Raw genomic sequence first — 25,321 nt, 5'->3', positions numbered from 1 at the left:
ATCATGACATGTCAATATGGAATTCGATCCAACACGCATCTTCGTGACATGTCATGTTTCTGTATTGTCAGTTTTGTTACTCCTTGCAAAGGTCAAAATTGCTCACATGCGTATTGATATTGTAGCATGTCATGTTTTTTAAGAAAGAAATCAAGTCAGATTATATACCTACAATTATTATGCACATACGTATGGTGACATCTCATTATATTCTTCTGCTTCCACTTATATCCCTTCGAAAACATTCTTTGAGAATTTTGTAATGCCTCCTTTGGGGTGTTGATACACTATTGCGCAAGTTCTATTGTATGTGAGTTCCTTTTGTTGCTGCAAAGCATTGATATAATATGTCATTTGCAGGGAGCTCGCTCTGCATCCGAGTCTCAGTCATCCCGCACAGCAAGGAGCCAGACCAAGGGAGCAAGTAGCGCTGCTGGTTCCTTTAGACATGTGCATGTGTGGAGTAATTTTGCTTAGAGTATTTAACAAGATTGAACTGTACATGTGTGGAGTAATTTTGCTTGGAGTATTTAACAAGATTCAATAAGATTTAACTTACTTTTACAGTTAATTAAATGGACATCTTGGATTAGTTAGAAAATCATGAATTATTTGCAGAAATCCATAGAAGTATTGTACTCCAGTGTGCATTACTTACATAAACTTGCTTGCAAGCTTATTTTCTGACTTGTATATTCTGAAATTGAAAAAGCTTAGTGAACTTATGTTAAGTTTCAGTAATATTCAATGGAGTATTTACTGTAAATTTTGCACATCACAGTAATTTAACTTGCTGTTAACTGCTGTAGCATTAGGAGTAGTTTTACTACAGTACTGCTTGAATAGGGCGAATGGAGGGTGAGGAAGTTTTAGTGCAAAGTAGGATTGCACATGGAGTAGTTAGGAGTAGTAGATGTTGATGATCATAGTCAGGAGTAGTTTTGCCTTTGGTGATCATCCAAAAATGTGATGTACTATTGTACTTTGATTGAAAATGGAATGGTGTGATCCTGCACAACATACTTTGAGTGAATGTTGAGTACTGTATGCACTTGTGTAGTAGATATTTTATTGACTAGATATATACGTGTAGACGATTGATTACTGGTTTTAGCCCCAAGCCATCTTGCTTGCTGTTTTCTGGAATGGTTGCTGGCCTAAAAATTAACTGGTCTGTAATTTGGTTGCTGCCTAAAGACGTTAAGATTGCTGTGTGGTGGGGGGTTTCGTGTGCTTTTTCTGTTTTGAGGCAAATGGTGATGTAGTTAAAATGTTGGGATTCTTAAGGCAGGCCTCCAGTTCAGCGTACATTTGTGCTTGAGTTGGAACCAACACTTGCTCATAATATAAACACAACTGTGTGCACAGTTTAGCTAATTATACTAGGGGTGATTAAGAGTGCACTACACTGGAATGGATTATTGGCTGTGATACTTTTTTTGTATTAATCTACAAACACGTGTATAGTGCATTGTTGCTAGTTTGCTTAGATATGTTCTGTTCTCATCTTGGATGAGCAGTGTTTTCTGGGCCAATATATGTACCAGTTTATGTTCTTCTGCACTTGAAACGTCAACATGTATTTTTCCTTGTTTTCTGGAATAATTGGTAAACTTCATATTATGCAAACCTGTTGCATTTCGCACAATCAAAGCTTGTTACTACATCAGTTGCTTTCTCCAAGTGTCTTGGTCTTGGATTTTATCTCGATATGCACAACACTCCTATATTTTTGGATACTGTTCTGGATAATGAAGTGAGTTACCCTCCAATTTGGACGACCCATTTAGTTGAAACTAGTTTCTGCACCATATGCTATCTAGCTGTTGGGTGCTAATTCTAGTTACTTTATATGAAGCAACAGTTATCTTGCAGCCATCTAATATGCAATTCTAATAATATTTCATATCCTGATTTTTCAGTTGTATATGTCATTCATGCATGAATTCCTTTCTTATGTACCAGCTCCCTAATCATGTTTTTTGTTTTTCGGGTTGCTATATTGGGATAGAATCCCTTCTCTTGTCTCATTGTGATTCCTGCCTTTGGTTTGATTTGTTTTGTTTTTTGTGCAGGTTGCTTACATCTGATTTGGACGAGTTGTTGCTGCTCCCACAGGTGGATGACGAGGCCTCATGGCTGCTCCCTACTCCTCCAACCACATGACTTGGTGTGGTGAGCTCATTTCATGTCATCTCATCTCATCTCACGTGCACAACAAACTTTGGATTGTTCTAGACATGTATTGGTTCATTATTTGAAAATTTGATTGCTATGGTGTTGTTTGAGGCTGGCTTGAGCAGAGGAAAAGCTATTCCTTTTTTGATGATCATGGTGATACTGCTGTCATGTTGCTTCTTGTAGTGAGTAGTATACACATGGACCTGATAAAATGGTCCTTGATATGATGGAATTAGTAGCATTTGTGTGGGTTTACACTGCTGTGCCTAAACTACTATGGTTGCCAAGCCAGCATCCATTGCATCAATCCTCATGAATTAGTGGACAATGTACACATAAACTCTATGGAACAATAATGATAGTGATCCAGCACAATAGTTTACTTAATTCCTTTGCTGATGTTTAAACTGATAATTATGATGCATTGGTCCATATGGCCTTGTTTTTTAATGCATATATATGATTTAGTTGACAGGCCTTGATCTCAACCTCTGAAGTTTAACAAACTGGTCTATATTACTGAGGATGTATAATGTAGAAGTATAGAAACCATAAATTCAAGCTTCTGGTGTAGCATGCTCAATATATACTGTTAGAGAACAGTGTGTTCTACAAAAGGTTGAAACAGCATGGTCTCGGTCATTTGTAGGAAGTAGAAACACTAAGGCTAACATCTTTTGCACCTCACTGTTTTATTTGTTTTTTCTAATTTAATTTTGTGGATAGTAAATTTGCAATTGTAAGCCCTTTGTAAAAAAATGCATTTTACGTTTCCATGCCCTGTAGTGATGAAGCATGTGTCTCTGATATTCTGCATGACTGAAAGGCTGATATCTTGTATAAATTTGGGTTTTGCAGGTAATCCTTTTCCCTTCCACGTTCAGCTGCATCACTCTGACGCCCATGAAGGGTGATAGGAACCATCTTCCTGCCGCCATGAAGGGCCACTTGAAGCTGTCAAAAGACACCTGTAGACTTTGTTATACGGTGATCGCATTTGTATGTGTTGATGTAACATATTGTTGCTTCTTGTTGATGTAACAGATTGTTGCTTCTTGTTGATGTAATAGATTGATCGCATTTGTATATTAGAATCCGCTTGGTACACCTGTTTTCTATCTATTTTGATTTAAATACTGGTTGTTTAATTATTGGCATATTGAAATATGAGGAACATGGCCATGACAACAAAGTTCCACAAACCAGAATCGGACATTTGGTACCTGCTTATCAGAACCTGACAATTGGGACCCATTTGAAAAAGGAAAAAAAGGGCCACAACCCAGAAATAAAAAGGCCGAATTATAGGGCCTGGCCCGTGTAGCTTACCCAAATTGCAAGGAAAAACAATAAATGGGCTGAATTAATGGGCTCGGCCCATGTAGAAAACTGAATTGGACCGGGCTGAATCTTGTGCCACATCAGCTTGCTACGCTGGATGCCTACGTGGCCTGGGGAGGTTGCTAGTGACCAAAACAATAGGTCATAGGATCAACGACCTTTTGTTAAAGGTCGCTATAGTCAATTTACGACGCCCAGCTTTTAACCTTATGTTTTTGGTCACAAAAAGGTCATAAATGGAAATTTGTGACCATTCAGTGACCAATAGTGGTGGTCATAAGTTGACATATTTCTTGTAGTGTTAAGACATGCTAGGGCACCCATCTTTGCGAGCTCGATTCACTCACCACAATGCATTGCATGACAAGATAAGCATAATATAAGAAGGAAGACATGTTCTTGAAGCTAACAATGGCAAGAAAAAGTTTATAGCATGCATGGATCAACTACAACATCCATGGAAAAATTGATTAACATGTAAACAATCTGCCAGGAACATTTTATAGCAAAAGTAGAGCAAGATTAAGACATGCTACGGCACTCCATCAATGCAACTAGGGGCATGGATGGATAGAGCATAACCATGTGTACAAATCATCCTTACTGAAGATACTCAAAACAAGCATTGATCTCACTGTAGCATCATGGATACATGGCATAAAAATAACAGCACAACAAGGACTTTGCAAAATCCTAAGTCCCTGAAATCAACAATATCAAGAAGGCTACTTTGCATGCTTGTGCTAGTCACCACAAACATCACAAAAATACATGGAAAGAACTCCTGTAAAGATGGCATGGCATAGACCAAAACAAATGTAGAGCTCATGTTCATATGAAGCACACACCAAATGTGACAAAAATGACAAATCGTCATACTCTGATAAGAAACAACACCTAAAAATTTATAGCACTCTTGCATCAATGATTTGGGCATCAAGATGGACTCAAACAAGCATGTCATAATGGAACAAAATGAAGAGCACATCCTGATGAACATTTTGATATATTGCACGCACAAAACGGAGCAGCACACATGAAGTTATGGCATGATGAGCATGGTTTGAAAATGTGAGGGGAAAAGGACTTGGCAATGAAAACAACCACCGGATGGATCTAGGGTTGACTGGCACGCGGATCAAGGACTCACCGGAATGGCACCGGAGGAGCCGCCGGAGAGGAGGGAGACGATGTGGTGGCGAGATACGCCCGGATCCTCGCCGGATTTGGTCGGGGAAGAGGAGGAGGCGGTGGGGCGCGCTGTTGCCGCGAAGGTCGGCGCGGTTCGGAGGAGCCTCGGGCGGCGGCGGGCGGACGCACGGGCCGGGGAGGGCCTGCCCCGGGCTCGGCGGGCCGGCGCGGAGGGCGGCGATGTGGGCGCGGGCGACGTGGCGGCCCCAGATTTGCCGTGGGCGGCGGTGGGTGTAACACCCCGGATGTAATTTACCTTATATGTACTCCAACTCTTGCCATTTCCGGCGCTAAGTTATTTTATTTTCCTCGGGTTCGGGTTTTTGTCTCCGTGTGTAGTTGCCTTTGTCATGCATCTCATATCATGTCATCATGTGCATTGCATTTGCATACGTGTTCGTCTCATGCATCCGAGCATTTTCCCCATTGTCCGTTTTGCATTCCGGCGCTCCTATGTCCTCCAGTGGTCCTTTCTACCGCTTTTCATGTGTGGGTGTTAAAAATTTCCGGATTGGACCGAGACTTGTTATGCGGCCTTGGTTTACTACCGGTAGACCGCCTGTCAAGTTTTGTGCCATTTGGACTTCGTTTGATACTCTAGTGGTTAACCGAGGAACCGAGAAGGCCTCGTTTGTGTTGCAGCCCAACACCTCTCCAAAGTGGCCCAAAACCCACCTAAACCCTCTCCATAGTCTCGGTCGTTCGATCACAATCGCGTGGCCGCAAACCGTGCTCAATTTGAAGCCTCCTAGCTCCTCCTATGTATAAATAGGTCCTCCCACTCCAAATCCCAGATCATTTCAACCCTAAACCTAGTCTCCTTCCACCTCCAACCGCCGAACGCGTCCGACCAGGCCGGACACGTCCGTCCCGCTCACCCTGTCCAACCACCGCTCGCCACATGTTCTGCGGGAGCCCCACATCGCCGCCCGACCGCGCCGGCCCCCGCAGCCCGCTCCGCGCCCGCCGCCGCCCGCTTCCCCGGCTCACCCGCGCGCCGCCCAGCCGACTCCGCCCCGCCGCCGCACTGTTCGCCGCGCCGCCCTGCTCCGCCTCGACGCCGGCGGCCGCCGACTCGCCGTACCGCCGACTGACGCGCGCCGCCCGGAGTTCCCCTCGTCGCCCCGCCGCCTCCTTTCACCGGCGCCGCCCGGATCCGGCCGGCTCCACGCACCCCGGCCTCCTCCGGTCACTTCTCCAGCGGAGATCCGGCGAGACCCGCCGCCGCCTCGAAGTACGTGCCCGATCTGGATCCGGTGCTACAGTAAACCCTAGGGGTTGACCTCATTTTCCCCCTAAGTCTGCATTATTTTTAGCATTGTTCATCTCATCATAACTCCGCATCCGTAGCTCCGATTTGCGCGTGTAGCATATCAAAATGTTCGTCTCAGAGAGTACATCATTTCATCTCATTGCATCATTTTCATTTGAGGTCATATTGATGCCCGAAATTCTGTTGGAAGAGGGCTATGTGATATAATTGTCAGATCTGTTTCATCAAATAGCTATTTGTCATTTTTGCCATGATTAATGTGTGCATGATATGCTCCTGAGCTCTACATGAGTTCTGTTATATGACATGCCCTCTTTACAGAGGTACTTACCATGTATTTTTGTGATATGTGTGGTGACTAGCACAAGCTTGCAAAGTAGTGCATTCGTTAATGCTGATTTCAGGGACTTAGAATTTCTCTAAGTCCTTGTCCTGATTTTGTCATTATGCCATATGTTCATGTTGTTTCCTAGTGATCCGTGCCTCTTTTGAGGATGATCAGTAAGGATGGTTTGGAACATTGTGGTGCTCTATCCATCCATGTCTTTGTTTGCATTTATGGAGCACCCTAGCTTGAGTCAATCGAGCTCTACTTTTGCTATTTCGTGAATCCTGGCAGATTGTTGACTTGTTAGCGATTTTGCCGAGGATGTTGCTAGTGATCCGTGCATGCTATGTGGTTGTTCTTGCCATGTCTAGCTTCTATTATATGTATTCTTGATGGGTGTATGCTTATTTTGTCATGCCTTGCTCTGTAGTGAGTGCATCGAGCTCGTGAACATGCCTACTCGTTAACAGATTTGCATGCTCCAGTTTTTCACTAAGTCTGTAATATGATTATGTTTTTGCCATGTTCACATGCTTGCAATTGTATTTTCTGATCCCTTTTGGCTCAAGGTCACTAAGGGACTTTTGTTAAGTGCTTTGAGTAGCTTCGTGTCATGCCTTGCTTTGCCATGTTAAGTTCCTGTAGCATATAGTTTTCATGCTCTAAATTGTGCTACCTGATGTTAAATTCCAGACTTGTGTTAATTTCACTGTCTGAAACCTGTTATCAATTGCACTTTTGCCATGCTTGTTTGAACCTGTTAATGGATGAATTGGCCGTAGCTCAGTGTTCATCATTTGTCAAGCATCATGAGTGGATCCCTGCCATGTATTTTTTTGTCATGTTTGAGTGTTGTAGCATAATTATCTTGACGCATTTAGATGGCTACTTGCTGATTATCGCAGACTGGTGCCATATTTGTTTTGCTTGCCATTTCCAAACCGTGCATCCGATTCCGGTGATCTTTGTATCGATTTCAACCGAAATAACCTCACCTTTCCAGTGGCACTCTTTGATTTTCAAATTGAGGCCAAGTTCAATCATTCCTTGTCAAATCTTGCATATGCATCACATACCGCATCCCGCATAGCATACCATGTTTGCATCATGTTGTTCGAGCTTTGCACGTGGTTGATTGTGTTCCTTTTGCTTGTTTTTCTGGTTTGGGTAGAGACGGGAGACGAGTTCGCTAATGAGGAGCCCGTTGAGTTTGCTTATGAGGACCAAGTCAACTCTGACAACTTTGCAGGCAAGATGATCATACCCTCGAAATCACTTCTATCTTTGCTTCCTAGATGCTCGCTCTTTTGCTATGCCTATGCTACTATACCTACCACTTGCTTATCATGCCTCCCAAATTGCCATGTCAAACCTCTAACCCACCATGTCCTAGCAAACTGTTGATTGGCTATGTTACCGCTTTGCTCAGCCCCTCTTATAGCGTTGCTAGTTGCAGGTGAAGATTGGAGATCGTTCCTTGTTGGAACATTGTTTATTTTTGGGATTATCACCATATTATATTGTTATCTTAATGCATCTATATACTTGGTAAAGGGTGGAAGGCTCGGCCTTTTGCCTAGTGTTTTGTTCCACTCTTGCTGCCCTAGTTTCCGTCATATCGGTGTTATGTTCCCGGATTTTGCGTTCCTTACACGGTTGGGTGATAATGGGAACCCCTTGACAGTTTGCCTTGAATAAAACTCCTCCAGCAATGCCCAACCTTGGTTTTACCATTTGCCACCTAGCCTCTTTTTCCCTTGGGTTTCCGGAGCCCGAGGGTCATCTTATTTAAACCCCCCGGGCCAGTGGTCCTCTCAGTGTTGGTCCACCTCGTCAGCCGCCGGTGGCCACCAGGGGCAACTCTGGGTTGGCCTACCGGAAGTTTGGACAATCTGAGTGTGCCCTGAGAACGAGATATGTGCAACTCCTATCGGGATTTGTCGGCACACTCAGCCGGTGTTGCTGGACTTGTTTTACCATTGTCAAGGATGTCTTATAGAACTGGGATGCCGAGTCTGATCGGAATGTCTCGGGAGAAGGAATATCCTTCGTTGACCGTGAGAGCTTGTGATGGGCTAAGTTGGGACTCCCCTGCAGGGATTTGAAATTTCGAAAGCCGTGCCCGCGGTTATGGGCAGATTGGAATTTGTTAATGTCCGGTTGTAGATAACATGAAACTTAACTTAATTAAAATGAATCAACTGCGTGTGTAACTATGATGGTCTCTTCTCGACGGAGTCCGGGAAGTGAACACGGTGTTGGAGTAATGTTTGACGTAGGTTGTTCTAGGATCACTTCTTGATCATAGTTCTTCATTCGTGCTTTGCCTTCTCTTCTCGCTCTCTTTTGCGAACTGGTTAGCCACCATATATGCTATTCGCTTGCTACAACTCCACATATTACCTTGCCTTACCTATAAGATTAAATAGTCTTGATCACGAGGGTGCGAGATTGCTGAGTCCCCATGACTCACAGTTTACTTCCAAAACAGATGCAGGGATCGATGATTCTGTTACAGATGATGCGCTTGAGCTCAAGTGGGAGTTCGACGAAGACTCTCGCCATTACTAAGTGTCTTTCCCTGATGATCAGTAGATGTGCCCAGTTGGGGCGATCGGGGACCATGTCGCTTGTTGGGGTTGATCTTTTATTTTGGTACCGTAGTCGGACCATGAGTGTATTGGATGATTGTAATGTTATTCATGTATTTGTGTGATGTGGCGAGTGTAAGCCAACTATGTACCTTTTCCCCTATTATCTATTTACATGGGTTGTTGTGAAGATTACCTTACTTGCGACATTGCTTTCAATGCGGTTATGTCTCTAAGTCGTGCTTCGACACGTAGGAGATATAGCTGGCGTTGTTGAGTCTAGAAAAATGTTTTGAGTCATTTAGGAATTATATATCGGAGATTTAGGACTTCTTTTTACTCCCCAGTCCCTTCATCGCTCTGGCAAGGCATCCTGACGTAGAGTTTTGACTCTTCTCTTCTCAAATTTCACTAAACTGTTTTTTAGGATCACGCGGGTATCTTGGAATTGTTCCGATGGTTTTGTGACGAGAACATTGTTCTTGGTGCCTTCTGTCATTTAGGGGTTGTGGCAGTGTCCCGGGGATTTGAGCTCCGAGGTGTGTCACAATTCTATCGTTGCAGTTCTGGAATACCTGAGTTTAGGTTCACCGACATCGAAAATCTATTTTATGCAGTTGTTGGTGAGATAACCTCGACGCCACCCAGTACTGGGGCGGGAGTTCGGGAGTATTGCCATAACTTGTATAACGGATAATTTTCGAAGGTTGAGGTAGACAATTTCCGAAGTTTTTTTCAGTTATGTGTTGAAGGATGGATACAGCTGGATGTAAGATTTGCTAGAATTGGGTGAGATATTATGCTTCCCCTATATCCCCAACACCTGATTGCATAACCGGAAAGGTTCGGGAGTTTCATAGGTGGGAATTCTTGTAGCTCTAGTTCTTCTTCCATGGATATTTGGTTTGAGATTGGGTGATCCTTACCGAGTATTCGTTATTGTTCCGTACCTTGTTGTTTTTTCTTCTACCTCAATTCTAAGTGGCTTCTCAATTTATGGATATGTGACCATTTCAAGTGGAATGCATTCGTTCATTTTGTTTGGATGTGAAGACTATATGTTACAATTTCAACCCGTTTGATTCAGCTTCAATATTTGTTTGTCAATGTGCTAATGGATGTAAACCTCTTCAGGATGGCTCCTCCAACGCGCACGACTCTGAATCCTGATCCGCCACCACCACCTCCACCTCCGGAGGCATGGCAAGATGTGATGGCCGCTACCAATGCAAACACGCAGCTGATCATGCAACTTCTTCAAGAGCGCAACCAAGCGAACCAGGGCCAAGGCAACAATCAGAATCACTTTGCTACACTCAACCAGTTCCTTGCTAACTAGCCAAAGACCTTCAGCAATTGTGTTGAGGCCTAAGGACTTTGTCAAGTTCGCTTCCTTCCAACTCAAATACCAAGCTGCAGAATGGTTTCAGCAGTACAAAGATTCCAGAGGAGGCCGTGTGATTACCTGGGATGAATTCCGTCAAGACTTCAAAGCTCATCATATTCCTCAGAGCGTGGTTGAAAGCAAGCGTGAGGATTTCCGCAACCTGAAGCAAGGCTCTATGTCTGTCTACGAGTACAACAAGATGTTTCAGAAGCTCGCCCGTTTTGCTAAGCAATATGTCCCTGAAGAGAAGAGCATGATATACTAGTTCAGGGGTGGTCTCAGAGAAGAAATCCAGCTAGCTCTTGTCCTCTTTGAGCCCAAGAGGTTTGATGAGTTTTACAACATGGCAATGAAGCAAGAGACTGCTCAACTGAAGTGCGATGCTTCCAAGAAGCGAGTCAGAGATGCTACTCCTTCTTCCTCAACTTATGTGGCTAAGCAGAAGAAGTATTGGCTTCCTCCTCCTCCGTTCTGTCAGCCTTATCAGCAGAAGAGCAAAGGTGGCAGTGGATCTTCCCACCCACCCAAACCTGGCTTTCAGAACAAGACTTCGTCTCAAGCTCCAAGATCGAGTGCTCCGTATCACCGTCCACTTTCATAGGTCACGTGCAACAAGTGCCAACAGAAGGTTCACTATGCCAACAAATGCTTCAATTAGAGGCATCTCCCTCCTGCTCCTCCTGTGAGATCGGCAAGTACAGCTGTTGTCAAGCATAACCCCAAGCACACCAAGGTCAACTTGATGAATGCAGCTCAGGCAGAGGACTCGTGAGATGTCATCATGGGTAACCTTCCTGTTAATGATGTTCCTGCAAAAGTACTTTTTGACACTGGTGCATCGCATTGTTTCATCTCGAGACCTTTTGCATCTAAGCATGAGTTTTCTTCTCAAGTTTTGCATAAACCGTTAGCAGTTGTCTCACCAGGTAAATGTTTGCTTGCAAACTACGAGATTCCGGATATTTCTATCATGATGGGTGACTTCAAGTTTCTGGCTTCTCCAATGGTCCTTGGTAACTCGGATATTGATCTTATTCTTGGAATGGACTGGCTTTCTAAGCACAAGGCTCAGCTTGATTGTGCTGCCAGGAAGATTCAATTGACTCATTTGTCTGAAGATGTAACTGTCTTTGCCGCTCGGGATAATACAATCCGTCTGTTTTCTCTCAATGAGAAGGGTGAACTGGATGCCATCTCTCAAATTCCAGTCGTTTGCGAATATCAAGACGTCTTTCTAGAAGAGCTTCCAGGAATGCCTCCGCACCGGCCAGTTGAATTCGTCATTGATCTTGAGCCTGGCACGGAACCTGTTTGCAAACGTCCTTACAAGCTTGGACCTGAAGAGTTGAAGGAGCTAAAGAAGCAACTCGATATTCAAGAGCGAATGGGGATCATCCGACCTAGTTCTTCTCCGTGGGGTTGTGGAGTTCTTTTTGTGAAGAAGGATGGAACGGACCGACTTTGTGTTGACTACCGTCCATTGAACAAGAAGACTATCAAGAACAAGTACCCACTTCCCAACATCAATGAACTGTTCGAACAACTCAAAGGTGCTCAAGTATTCTCCAAGCTTGATCTCCGTAATGGCTATCACCAGATTCGAATCCGTGAGCAAGATATCCCCAAGACGGCGTTCAGAACAAGCTATGGTTCATATGAATACACTGTCATGTCTTTTGGCCTCGTCAACGCTCCTCCGACTTTCTCTCCCATGATGAACTTCATCTTCAACGCCTACACAAATGACTTTTCTTGGCTACCTCGATGACATTCTGGTCTTTTCAAAGAACAAGGAAGATCATGTCAAGCACTTGCGTTTGGTGCTCGATAAGCTCAGAGAGCATCAGTTCTACGCCAAGTTCTCAAAGTGCGAGTTTTGGCTCGATGAGGTTCTCTATCTTGGGCATATCATCTCTGCCAAGGGCATAGTGGTGAATCCTGAGAAGGTGTCTGCAATTGTGAATTGGGAACCACCTCAGAACGTGAAGCAACTCCGCAGCTTCCTTGGTCTTGCAAGCTACTGTCGAAGGTTCATTGAGAACTTTTCAAAGATCGCAAAGCCTCTTTCAAACCTTCTCCAGAAGCACGTCAAGTATGTTTGGTCTCCTGAATGTGACATCGCTTTCAACACTTTGAAAGAGAAATTAGTCACTGCTCCAGTTCTGACTCCTCCTGATGAATCCAAACCGTTCGGGGTCTTCTGTGATGCCTCTCTTCAAGGTCTTGGTGCAGTGTTGATGCAAGAGAAGAAAGTTGTGGCTTATACCTCTCGCCAGTTGAAGCCCAACGAGAAGAACTACCCCACTCATGGCCTCGAGTTGGCGGCAGTTGTGCATGCTCTTTTGACTTGGAGACATCTCTTATTGGGAAGAAAAGTGGACATCTTCACTGACCACAAGAGTCTCAAATACATCTTCACTCAGCCTAATCTCAACCTCAGGCAGACTCGTTGGGTCGAAATGATTCAAGAGTATAATCTGAGTATTGAGTATACTCCAGGCAAGGCCAATGTGATTGCTGACGCTTTGAGCAGGAAGGCTTACTGCAAAAATCTGATTCTCAAGCCTTACCAACCCGAGCTTTGTGAAGCTTTCCGCAAACTCAATCTGCAAGTTGTTCCTCAAGGGATCCTCGCCAACCTTCAAGTCTCTCCTACTTTGGAAGATCAGATCCGCGAGGCTCAACTTCTTGATGCTATGGTGAAGAAGGTGAAGATTGGGATTGCCAAGAGTCAACCCAAGTACAAGTGCTATCGCCTTGATGACAAGGATACTCTCTTCTTTGAGGATCACATTGTTGTGCCTAAAGGTGACCTTCATAAAGTCATTATGAACGAGGTTCACAATTCACTCCTCTCCATCCACCCTGGGAGTACGAAGATGTACCAGGACCTCAAGCAGGCTTATTGGTGGACTCGAATGAAGCGCGAGATTGCTCAGTTCGTGAATGAATGTGATGTCTGCTGAAGAGTGAAGGCAGAACACCAACGACCAGCTGGTCTCCTCCAACCTCTTGCCATTCTAGAATGGAAGTTTGACCACATTGAGATGGACTTCGTGACTGGGTTTCCAAAGTCCAAGCGTGGCAATGATGCTATATTCGTTGTCATCGACAAACTCACTAAAGTGGCTCACTTTCTGCCTATCAAAGAGTCTATCACTGCAGCTCAATTGGCGGAGCTGTATACCTCTCGGATTGTCTCTCTGCACGACATTCCACAGTTGATTTCTTCAGACCGTGGCAGCACCTTTACCTCCAAGTTTTGGGATTCTTTTCAGAAGGCCATGGGCACCAACATCCACTTCAGCACACCTTTTCATCCTCAAACTAGCGGTCAAGTCGAGCGTGTCAATCAGATTCTCGAAGATATGCTCAGGGCTTGCGTTATCTCTTTCGGTATGAAGTGGGAAGATTGTCTTCCATATGCCGAGTTTTCCTACAACAACAGTTTTCAAGAAAGTACGGGCAAGGCCCCATTCGAAATTCTCTATGGAAGGAAGTGCCGTACTCCTCTTAAGTGGTCAGAGACCAGTGAACGTCAACTTATTGGTAATGACTTGATCACATAGGCAGAGGAAATGTGCAAAGTCATTCGTGATAACCTCAAAGCAGCGCAATCGCGCCAGAAGAGCTACTATGACAGTAAGCATCGTGATTTGGCTTTCGAGATCGGACACCATGTTTACCTCCCCGTCTCTCCAATGAAAGGTACTCATAGCTTCGGTATCAAAGGGAAGCTTGCCCCTAGATACGTGGTTCCTTTCAAGATCGTCAGCAAGAGAGGCGATCTCATCTATCAGCTCGAGCTTCCTCCCAACTTTGCAAATGTGCACGACGTGTTCCATGTCTCTCAGCTCCGCAAGTGCTTCAAGACTCCTGACCGCACCGTCAACTTCGAAGACATTGATCTCCAAGAAGACCTCTCCTATCGTGATCACCCAGTTGCTATTCTTGAAGAGACTGAATGCAAGACTCGCAATAAGTCAATCAAATTCCTCAAAGTCAAGTGGTCACACCATTCCGACCATGAAGCCACCTGGGAACGCGAGGACCACCTCCGTTCTGAGTACCCGATGTTTTTCCAGTCCTAGATCTCGGGACGAGATCTTTTCGTGGTGGTGGAGTGTTGTAACACCCCGGATGTATTTTACCTTATATGTACTCCAACTCTTGCCATTTCCCGTGCTAAGTTATTTTATTTTCCTCGGGTTCGGGTTTTTGTCTCCGTGTGTAGTTGCCTTTGTCATGCATATCATATCATGTCATCATGTGCATTGCATTTGCATACATCTTCGTCTCATGCATCCGAGCATTTTCCCCGTTGTCCGTTTTGCATTCCGGCGCTCCTATGTCCTCCGGTGGTCCTTTCTACCTCTTTTCATGTGTGGGCGTTAAACATTTCCGGATTGGACCGAGACTTGTCATGCGGCCTTGGTTTACTACCGGTAGACCGCCTGTCAAGTTTCGTGTCATTTAGACTTCATTTGATACTCCAGTGGTTAACCGAGGAACCGAGAAGGCCTCGTGTGTGTTGCAGCCCAACACCTCTCCATAGGCACAGAATCCCTGCTGCCTTTATAAGGGGATAAGGACTGCCTTTCGCACCCATGCTTTCTCCTTCCCGATCCATTACCCCACGCCCGAGCACCAGTGCCCGAGCGTTCGTCTGCTCCACCCACAAAGGCCTTCCAAAAATGTCCGGATCCGGAGCAGGAGGCAAGTGGATGGCCTCTACCGTCCAGGAGAAGCATATCAAAAAGCTTTGGGAGCCCAGGTATCTGGCCAAAAAATTGGCCAGCGTCTCCCGATGGCGGGACAGATCGTTCCCACCCCAGAACCACAAGAGAGGGTTGTATTCCTCCCTCATTTTGTTCGCGGGCTAGGGTTTCCCCTCCACCCATTTGTTCGCAGCATCATGTATTACTACGAGATCGATTTTCATGATCTATCCCCCAATTCCTTCCACAACATCTCGACATTCATCATCGTGTGCGAGGCATTTCTTCGCATCTCGCCACACTTCGGCTTGTAGCTGAAGATCTTCAATGTGAAGCCCAAGGTGGTGAGCGGCAAGCAAGCCGAGTGCAGAGGCGCTATGGTGAGCAAGATGCCCAATGTTACATGGCCAACATGTGCTTTCAATGATTCCATCAAAGAGTGGCAATAGGAGTGGTTTTACATCACTGAGTCGTGCGGCACGGAATGGGCCGCTGCTCCAGAGTATCGATCCGGAGCCCCTCTGCGGCTTACGTCCTAGCCCAAGAAGGGCATGAACTGCTCTTCATCCGACGAACTGTCTATGCTCTAGATGCGAGTTAAAGATATGGAAGACAAGAACATCGAACTTGTCAATGTAGTCCAGGTGATGTTAGTTCGCCGGATCCTGCCTTGTCAGCACCGGACTTGCAATCTATGGGAATTTGATCCGGCCAAGCATCAAACCCTGCGAAAGCTCTATGGATCTTCGCACGAAGACATCTAGAAGGTGCTTTTCAAGTTCGGCAAATCATGGACGGACTCGACCGAGGACCGGGGGTATCAACTGTCCCGCCCTACAAGCTCGGTTAGTTTTTACGCGTTTTATCCGCATGACCCAAGGGAAATGCTTAATGTGTTTTCCTCAACTCCCCTAGGGTTGGACGAAGAATGCGGGATGGATCCACTGTCCGGCCCTGTTGCCCGAAGAACTGGCCGGCCCACTTCTAATGAAGATGCTGGCCCCGGCGCCGTACATTGCGCCGAAGAAGAAGACCGATAAGGATGCGAAAAAGACCCGGGACGACCTTCGTCGCCATGGCACTTCGGGCACAATACCCGAAGGCTCCAACGTCCGTTCTGCCTCCGAAGAGGACGAGGAGGAGGAAGACGAATACCCGGTGGGGGGAAGAAAGAAGAGGGCGGCCTCCATACACTTGGAGGTCGAGTCGCCTAAAAGGGAAAAGCTCCTCTTCAAGAAGAGCCCACTGTCGCCGCCAATAGCAGCCCTGCGTGGGATCCCAGGGCCCATCCCCTGGTGAACTCGTGAGTGTAAAACCTAAACACGTTTATGCATCCAGACTCGTCATGGCATAATATTTTAACCTGAGCTATATATTTTGGTAGTCCGGCTAGGTCCCGCACCAAACGATCCTCATCAGAGGATTTGTTGAGTTCGGATGCTATGGAGAGCAGGACGCCCCCGAAGGCCCCTTCCCCCATATATGTGAATAATAATGAGGCTTCATCCAAGAAAGACCCTGGCCAAGAAGGGGGGAAGGGATCGTGAAAGTGGCGCCTGGAGGTCAAACTTCTGGGGCCGGAGACATGGGGGTCGACGGCGGGAGCCATCTTGAATTCGGCTTCCAGCTGGACGCAATTCCGGAGACAAATACGGCTCTAGAGTCAAGCAGGCGCCCTCCCTCGGCTGGAGGGGGCGTGCCTGTTCCACCAGCAATCTCTGTCCAACCAGAGGTGTTGGATGTTTTGTTGGCGGCGCTGAAGAGTGCCTCCATCGTCGATGAGCACAGTGCCCTGATGGGTGCGGTGATTAAGAAGATTCAGTCTGCTAAGAGTGGACTGAATGAAGCCTGTATCAGCTTTATAAAAAGGCTTTGAGGTATGTTTTATGAGGTTTCAGAGAGTGTCAGAGTATGGATAGTAGCCCCTAATACACTGTTCGGTGCAAGGAAGGACCGGACAGAGGATGAATTTTATTTTCGCAGGAAGACTCATTTGATGACATTTATCTCTCTTCTTTTGTAAGAAGACGTCTGCGGCGGCTACTGCCTCTCATGCTGCGGAGGTCTCCGGACTGAATCAAAGTCTGGATCGGGCCGAAGAAGAACTTGGTCCGTTGAAAAGGCAGTTGGAAGATAAACAAGGTATGCGCCAGCCTTGTTCGCGTTTATTGCGAAAAAATTCTCACTATCATAAAAGATGTTTCATTATTTGCGCCAGGGGCGATGACCGAAGTCGAGGTTCTAAGGAAGGTTGTTGCCGAGGCCGAGGAAAAAGCAGCTGCAGAGCAGGCTCTTCGTGAGAAGCATGAGGCCAAGGTTATTGAAGCTGACCAGGAGCTTCAAAAGTCCGTGAAGAAATGCGAGACCTTGGAGTAGAGTTTAATGGAGAAAGAATCCGAACTCGCCAGGGCTCATTAGGCCGCACGTGATGCCCAGGGGGAAACCCAAGGCGCTCTGCTGGAGATCCAAGAGGCGAGGACGGTCGCGGTGGGTAAGGCTTTTTTCATGTAAAGCAAGTATATGAAGAGAAAATCATGTTTCTAATTTTGAGTTCGGATTTCTCCAGGGGTATTTGCGGGACTGCCCCGCAACATATCAGATGCCGCCCAATTCTACCGAGCCGAAGAAGGGAACGCTGCGAATAAGCTCTTCTGGTCACAGTATCTGGCACCGAATTATCCGGTGCCTTTTGTCGACCAATTGAAACAGCTGATCGAACTACATAAGGTGGCCGAACTAGCCATGAAGGATTTAATTATCCGGCTACGGCCTGCCGAGCCGATTCCAGGCAGCTACTTCGGGCTCGTGAAGTGGCTTGTGAGTGCCTGCCCTCGACTTGACGTCATCAAGCGGTCGGTCTGCATAGAAGGTGCGTGAATGGCCTTCGCCCGCACAAATGTGCACTGGGGGAAGATGGATGCTAAAAAGTTGATGGCTGATGGACCGCCAGAGGGGAAGGAGCATCGCAAGCCCGAATTATATTATGAAAGTGTCCTAAAAGGATCCTGCCTAGCGGCAGAGCAATGCACCAAGGATGTTATATTTCCATGAATACAATCATGTTGTCCTTTGTAATGTTGAACAAGGTCATTTCTATCATTTATTGCCTGTTATATAAAAGTTTATCCTCCTGCGCGGCCGTTTTATATATATGAATCTTGAGAGTTGGCCGGTCATCGGCTTCTGCCCCCACGTAGGACGTACTGGGGTGTTCGGGATAAACCTGATAACTCATTATCCCAGTTGTGTCCTTCGATGGAGGTGTTCAGCACAACGAACCAGGCAATCGGATTATAGGGCTTTATCGCTCTCATTAGCCATAGGAGCTTTCGAAAAGTAAGGTAGGTGCAGCCCCTGGTGTTCGGAAGACCGCACGAGGGGCTATATATGCACCTGATCGAAAGAAAACCGATCCATCGCACGCTTCATTGGTTATGGCATTATGCGGAAAAAATCCTTAAAGATTTTACAACCTCTCGAACAGCTGACCAGCTCTCGCCGCATCATGACAGTCAGTTTTCGGCTTCCTCTACTGAGGTGCTCGTCCGGAAGAACAGGGACATAATCGCAGTAGTTCTCGTAGTGCTACCTTAGCCAATATAGCGGAACGTAAGGTACCAAAACATGGGAGCCGGGCAAACCCAACTATTGACCCAAGACATGATTCAGAGCTGATGCATATAATTCTATAAGTTCGGGGTGCCAAACTTCCATGAAGGTATTCGGACTTGATTGTCGTATTATGGGTAAAACAAAGCCCCTAGCATATTTGTCGCGGTGTGCGGATGCCACTTTACAAAAGAATTTCAACAAGAAATAATAGTAGATCCACATGTATAAATCCACATGTATTGTATAAATCCACATGATGTATTTGAGTAGTACGTCGATGCATGTGAGTGCATGTAATGTGATGGAAAAGAAATATGACTGTGGAACCTGCGTAGACCAGGGGGGAAGAAGCTGTGTGCGGATCCGGAGTATAGTTGGATGGTCATCACGGGGAATATATAAGGATTCTCTTATGCGTTCGAGCTGCTTCCATACTGCCAGTCCTGGTCTGCGCAAAGTTGAACCTGCAAATAAAATGTAAGAATTTCTTGTGCGCCACAAAGCGGTTGAGCCGCGGTATGTGGCCTATCCTGGCCCTCGCCGGAGTGTTTAATGGAGCTCTAGACGAGCCGGGCTATCCTGCCATGAAGTAGTTCGAAGTCCTTTGGCGGTGTCCAAGGATCAGGCCGTCGACTCGAGGTTCGGTTGGAAGGTGCCACTTGTAGCTTCTGCAGTTAAGGCAGTGGTATACTCCTCGGTGCAAAGGGAAAGTTCAGCCTTTCCATTAACCGTGATGATGCTGCATGGACCGAGCATCTTGAGCTTACGGTAGGCATAATGTGGCACTGCGTTGAATCGAGCCAACACGGTTCGTCCGAGCAGTGCCTGATAATCACTACAAAAGGGGATGATATCGAAGATTAACTCTTCGGCACGGTAATTGTTTGGTGTTCCAAAGGCTACCTCCAGGGCGATGGAACCTGCACGGCTGGCCTCCACACCTGGTATAATACCTCTGAGGGTGGTTGTCGTGGGCTTCATCACCGAATGATCAATGCCCATCTTGCTCACTTTGTCCTGGTAAAGCAAGTTTAGACTGCTACCTCCGTCCATAAGGACTCGTGTGAGGTGGAACCCGTCAATTGTTGGGTCGAGGACTAGTGCTGCTGGATTGCCTTGAGTGGTGTTAACCGGACGATCTATGTGGTTGAAGGTGATCGGCCCCAGTTTATATTGTGGGACGATTGGTTCCGTTAAGTCGACATCCCTGAGGGTGTGCATTCGGTCCTGGTTGGGAGTGTAGGTTCCGTTTACCACGTTCACTATTTGGATTTGCGGGGGAGGTTTCTTCTGCCCTCCTGTACTCGGCGAGTTGGGCTCCTCGTCTCCATCGTCGCTTTGAGACCCCTTATCTTTGTTTTTGGCACCTGACCTACCGGCTTGTTTGAAGACCCAGCATTCTCTATTAGTATGATTGGCTAGTGTTTCTGGGGTGCCATGAATTTGGCATGGGCGGTCCAGCATGCAGTTCAGGCTGGAAGGACGCGGATTGTCATTTTTTAGTGGCCCATTCCGCTGCTGGACTTAGAGCCCCTAAATCTAGCATTGACTGTCGTATCTTCGGTGTTTTCACCCTTTTTGCGGCACTTGTGTTTGTTGCGTCAGGGTTTGCCATTGCTATCTTCGGCTTCTGATGTGCCAGGGTTGTTTGTTGTGTCGTTCCAATGGGCCAACCAGCTATCTTCGCCCGCGCAAAAGCGGGTCATGAGTGTCGTGAGGGCTGCCATGGATTTTGGCTTTTCTTGGCCGAGATGTCGGGCTAGCCACTCGTCACGGATGTTATGTTTAAAGGCCGCTAGGGCTTCGGCATCCGGACAGTCGACAATTTGGTTCTTTTTAGTTAGGAACCGAGTCCAGAATTTCCTGGCTGACTCTCTGGGTTATTGTGTTATGTGACTTGAGTCGTCAGCATCCGGTGGTCGCACATAAGTGCCCTAGAAGTTGTCCAGGAATGCGTCTGCTAGGTTCTCCCAACATCCAATGGAGTTTGCGGGCAAGCTATTCAGCCAATGCTGAGCCGGCACCTTGAGCTTTAGCGGGAGATACTTGATGGCGTGTAGATCATCCCCACGGGCCATGTGAATGTGGATCAAGAAATCCTCTATCCATACCACAGGGTCTGTAGTGCCGTCATATGATTCAATATTCACGGGTTTAAACCCTTCTGGGAATTCATGGTCCATTACTTCATCAGTGAAGCATAGGGGGTGTGCGGCGCCTCTGTGCCAGGCTATATCACGGCGCTGTTCATACGAGTCTTGTCTCCTGTGTTCGGCCCGGCCGGATTTGCTTTTAGTATATCCGACGTGACGGTTGTCGTCATGCGTTGGGGCACGCCCTCGTGATCCGTAGATCGATCTTGCATGTCCTCCCTTGTTTTCAAATACGTCTCGCAGGTCCTGTGTGTTACCCCGGGCCTTGGAATTTTTGTATAACTGGCGACGGGGTGCGGGCTGGACTTCGGCTTGATATACCGCTTTGTCTCGGCCACGAGGTGGTCGGTCAGCCGCATCATACGTTGGGAGCGTAGGCTTTAATGCTTCCTCCTTAAGTTGGGGTAGCGGCCTGCGTTTTGGATAACTTTTGGTTGGGCGATCGAGGTCGTATTCCTCGGTCGTCAGGACCTTAGCCCATCTATCCGCTAGCAGATCTTGGTCAGCTTGAAGTTGCTGTTTCTTTTTCTTCAGGTTTTTTGTTGTGGCTATAAGCCAACGCTTGAAGCGCTCCTGTTCGGCAGGATCCTCGAGCATGCTAAATTCGTCGTCACCGGGGCTCACCTCACCTTCGGAGAGAGGCATGTAATTGTCATCCTCTGATTCTCCGTCTGCTGCCTATTCCTTAGTGCTCTCTTGCCCATCCTCCCGCTCGAGCCCTGGCTAGATGGGATTGTCTTCGTCTTCGGCGCTATCTGCAGCATTACTGTTTCTTGTGCCGGTATCTCCGTTTTTGCTATGGCGGTGCTTAAATTGCTTCTCGGGGGGATTATCCTATGTTGCCTTATTGCCATCTCTTTCTTTGGGGGTGTCAGTGTAAAAACCGACGGATCTCGGGTAGGGGGTCCCGAACTGTGCGTCTAAGGTGGATGGTAACAGGAGGTATGGGACACGATGTTTTACCTAGGTTCGGGCCCTCTTGATGGAGGTAAAACCCTATGTCCTGCTTGATTATTCTTGATAATATGAGTAGTACAAGAGTTGATCTACCACGAGATCAGAGAGGCTAAACCCTAGAAGCTAGCCTATGGTATGATTGTATGTTGTCCTATGGACTAAAACCCTCCGGTTTATATAGACACTAGAGGGGCTAGGGTTACACAAGGTCGGTTACAAAGGAGGGGATATACATATCCGTATTGCCTAGCTTGCCTTCCACGCCAAGTAGAGTCACATCCGGACACGGGACGAAGTCTTCAATCTCGTATCTTCATTGTCCAATAGTCCGGCTGTCCGGAGACCCCCTAATCCAGGACTCCCTTAGTAGCCCCTGAACCAGGCTTCAATGACAATGAGTCCGGCGGGCAGTGTTGTCTTGGGCATTGCAAGGCGGGCTCCTCCTCCGAATACACCACGAAAGAGTTTGAATACAAGGATTGTGTCCGACCCTGCAAAATAAGTTCCACGTACCACCGTAGAGAGAATAATATTTCCACAAATCTAATCTGCTAACATGTTTTGGCAGCATGACATCACGCCACGGTCCGGTAATTATTTGAACCGTTTTTCTTTAACCAGCCCCGCACATAACGCGAGGAGGTTTCTTGACACGTCTTGTCAAAGCAGAGATCGTGTTCCCCTTATTATGGGATTCTCATCAATACGGACGTGGGTAACCCAACCGCGCCATCAATTACGGCGCTTGGGGGATAAGCGAGTTTTACCAGGCTAGTAGGGCCGCATAATTTAGTCCACCCTTATAAAGGGATAAGATCTCACCTTTTTCAACCCGCGCATTCTTCCTCCTTGCTCATCCATTCTTGTGCACTCGAGCTCCAGCGCCCAAGTCCGCATCCTTCTCCTCAACTCTCAAACATGTCCGGAGCGGGAGGCAAGTGGATGACCTCCTCCGTCACGGAGGGGCACATCAAAAAGTTACGTGGAGCCGGATACTTAGTCGCGGATATCACGCATCGGCTGCCAGCAGCGTGGCAGATCGTCCCTACCCCGGAACCTCACGAAAGGGTGGTTTTCCTCCCCCACTTCGTCCGCGGACTAGGGTTTCCCCTCCATCCATTTGTCCGCGGCCTCATGTTCTATTATGGGTTGGACTTTCATGATCTGGCCCCGAATTTTATCCTCAACATCTCAGCGTTCATTGTCGTGTGCGAGTCTTTTCTCCGCATCCGGCCCCACTTCGCCCATTGGCTGAAGACCTTCAATATCAAGCCAAAGGTAGTAGGAGGCCAACAAGCAGAATGCGGTGGAGCCATGGTGGGAAAAATGCCCAACGTTACATGGCTCGAGGGCTCCTTCATGGAGACCGTAAAGGGGTGGCAATCGGGGTGGTTCTACATCACCGAGCCGCGCGACACCAACTGGGTGGCGGCCCCCAAGTTTCGATCCGGAGTCCCCACGTGGCTCACTTCCTGGAAGGATAAGGGCCTGTCTTGGGGCTCTTCGGTGGAGCAGGACAGAGTCCAGAAGTGTATCCGGAACATGACAAGCAAGAAACTTAAGCTTGTCAACATAGTCCAGGTCATGCACTTCCGCCGGATCCTCCCGTGTCAACAACGGGCTTTCAACTTATGGGAGTTCGACCCGTCCCAGCACCAGACTCTACGTCAGCTCTTCGACATGATGCATAAGGACGTTTGGAAGGTGCTGTTCAAGGGCGCTGAGGTCCCTCCTTCTCTTACCGATTACCGCGGGCTAAGCGCGAAGCGCTTCGCGAATCCGGTAAGTTCTGTACATCTGGGAGGGTATTTATTTCCCATAGCTTAACCATGTGCGGGGTCTGAGCTCCCATGACTTTGACAGGACTGGGTGGAGACATCAGAGCAGATTAACTGTCTGGCCCCTCTGCCTGAAGACCCTGCGGACGCTCTCCTGACGGAGATGCAGACTCCGGCTCCTTATGAGGTGTCAGATAAGACCAAGAAGAAGGCCAAGAGAACCCGAAAGAGTTCCCGGTGCCAGGTGGTATCGGACTCATCGTCTGATAACTCCGAGACGCACTCCTCCCATGAAAACGAGGAGAAGGCAAATGAAGACTCTCCCCCTCTTGCCGGGGGAGACAAGAAAAGGAAGGCCGCCCCAACCGGGGAGGCCGAAGGGTCCAAGAAGGGAAGGACTCTCCTTATGGACTGTTCCACCACCACCGCCGACGACGAAGATGAGTGGCTGCTCAGGGCCAAGCCACTGGCGAAGTCGTAAGTATTCGGATACCAGAGTAACTCATAGCATACTTTTGTTGCACTGCTTCTCCTAACATCAAATATGATTATGCAGTCCGCCTCAAGCCCGTATCAACGTATCATCGTCGGACGGTTCCTTGGACTCGTCGGACATGGATAGTGATACACTTCAAACGGCCACCTCTCCTTGCCCTACGGACAATGCCGAGGTACTCTCTCAAGGGGCACCGAGCCAAGGGGAGACAGTCCCGGAGGCGCCTCAAGGCGACCTTCCGGAGTCCAGGAGCAAAGGGAGCAAGGCTCCCAGGGGCTCCAAGTTCGGCCTGCAGCCGGACACTGCGTCGGAACCTCCAGTGGTTCCGGACTCGGGTAGGCGGCCCCCTTCCAGGAGGGGCAAGCCGTCCGTGCCGGTGACCTCTGTCCATCCAGAAGCACCGGACAAACTGCTAGGAGCGCTTAGCGGCGCTTCCATCGACGAAGAGCACCGCACTATTATGAGTGCGGTGATCAAGAAGGTTCAGTCCGCCAAGAGCGGACTGACTGAAGCCTGTACCAGCCTTCTAACAGGCTTTGAGGTAAGTATTTAAAATATAGGGAAAATATTACCGCATAGACAGTAGCCCATGATGCTCTGTTTGGTGTTCACAAAGAAAAGTCGAATAGAGGATCGAATAATATCTGCAGGAGTCTAATATAAGTGTGTCTGTATGCGTATGAAGGCTTCGCTGCTGACCTCTGCTACACTGACTACGAGGTCGCTGCACTGAAGCAGGACTTTGAGCGGTCCGAGAAAGAGCTCGGCCTTGCCAAGAGGCAGCTCGAGGAGAACAAGGGTTAGTAATACATTGTCTATATAAAAAAGAAAATGTGGTTGCGAACTGATAGGATCATCATGAATGTGCCAGGGGCTACGACCGAAGTGGCAACCCTGAAGCAAGCGTTGTCCGAGGCCTAAAACAAAGCGGCCAAGGAGTGCACCGAGCAGGAGAGACAAGAGGCACGGGTGGGCGAGGTGCAGCAAGAGCTTCAGGCTCTCGTGAAGAAACACGAGACTTTGTAGCTTGACTCGAAGACGCGAGAGTCCGAGCTTGCCGCGGTCCTCGAGAGCACCAAGCATGCCAAGGCCGAAGCCCAAAAGGCCCTCTAGGAAATTGAGGCGATGAGGAAGATAGCGTCGGGTAAGGCATTCAATATGCAAAGCAAGCATGTGAAAGTAAAGTACTTGTTACTTACCCGAGTCCGGAGCTCTCCATGAGCATTCGCAGATTTTCCCAGCAGCATGTCGGATGCCGCGAAGTATTACTAGGCCGAGGAGGGAAGCTCGACGGAGAAGTTGTTCTGGTCTCACT

Source organism: Triticum urartu, chromosome 1A (genome assembly GCF_056163025.1).
Source record: "Triticum urartu cultivar PI428250 chromosome 1A, HENAU_Tu73, whole genome shotgun sequence".
Lineage (NCBI taxonomy): Eukaryota > Viridiplantae > Streptophyta > Magnoliopsida > Poales > Poaceae > Triticum > Triticum urartu.
This window is presented reverse-complemented; position numbering follows the sequence as displayed.